Source organism: Rhagoletis pomonella, unplaced genomic scaffold (assembly GCF_013731165.1).
Source record: "Rhagoletis pomonella isolate Grant_MI unplaced genomic scaffold, Rhpom_1.0 Rhpom_scaffold_00007, whole genome shotgun sequence".
In the NCBI taxonomy this organism is placed as follows: domain Eukaryota; kingdom Metazoa; phylum Arthropoda; class Insecta; order Diptera; family Tephritidae; genus Rhagoletis; species Rhagoletis pomonella.
The window spans coordinates 16,547,366-16,548,654 of NW_023458561.1; positions in this window are offsets into that span (position 1 = coordinate 16,547,366).

A 1,289-nucleotide genomic window follows, 5' to 3' on the forward strand; every position below is an offset into this window, starting at 1 on the left:
TTCTTCCAGAAAAATGTACCGTAGTAGACTAATTTTAATTTAGAAATGTGATCTTTACCTTAATCCACCTAATATTAATAATGGAACAGGATTTGTAGTACAAGTGGTGATCAATATATATTAGCTAAAGCACGACAAAGCTAAAAGTATGGCCTTAATGTAAACAAAGAAAATAGTTTGTCTCCTTTAAATTATGCTGAACTGAATATTTGTATTACTGTTTTATATTTATATTTGTTTACCCCGAACGACGTCGGGTGCTCTGCTAGTATTCTATATAAACAGTATTGTTAACGAAGTTTTAATTTTGGCTTTATAGTTATTTCGTTGAGTCTAGTGATACGGCTTGATGTACATACCCGATTTTTCACTTGTTGTCAGAAAGAATAGCATTAATAACGTTAATTTACCCACTGTATTCTTTTTACTGTAACTGTGACAGAATATGTCCAGTTTGTTTCCTCCACTGCAATAATGAAGGCTGAAGGATCCATGAAATGGGAACAGATTTACTCAAGATGTGTATTCCACGGATCATTCAATGAAAACCAACCTAAGCTGGTGCCAGAAAAGTGGATCACTCTTTCCCATGCAGTTTACGGGAAAATCTCTCTTCAAAAATCTATCTAAACTCTTTACTTGAGGCGATTTTACAGACAACTTTCAGTTGAAAGCAACCAAAAAAGGAGGAGGTTATCAGTTCGTCGGAATATGTGTTCTTTATGTACATATGTTACCGCATAACTTTGGACCACGTCAACCGATTTCGAAAATTTTTGCATTGGAAAGGTAGTGTCTCACAGGTGGTCCCATACTAATTTGGTTTCGATCCGATCATTGGATCATGAAATATATATATATACCTTTTTTTAGGTCACTTTTTTTTGCTAAAATATACTTGTCGTTTGTATTTTCGTATACCAACTGTATGAATTCATCAAACCTTAATTGCGTTTTCTAAAATTGAAATTTTGAAATAATCCTGTACCTATATCGCTAGCTTAAAGTGAAAAGTTGCTAAGTCCACTTTTTATGAAAACTCATATTTTGATATAGGAGGCTAGAGAAATTGAATACGCATCGTTTCAAAAATTATAAAGGTACTTGTTTTATTTTTTTCCTCTTCATAAGCAATAAAAGGAAAATCTGCTAAGTCCAAAAGAAGCACCACAAATCCGATAAGGCCAAAATAATACGACATCTTTTTTGATTCTTATGGAGTTTTGCTTTGCTTTAAACGCACAAAATGTTTGATTCAAAGTCTTGCGAAATAGTTAAAGAAAATGGCT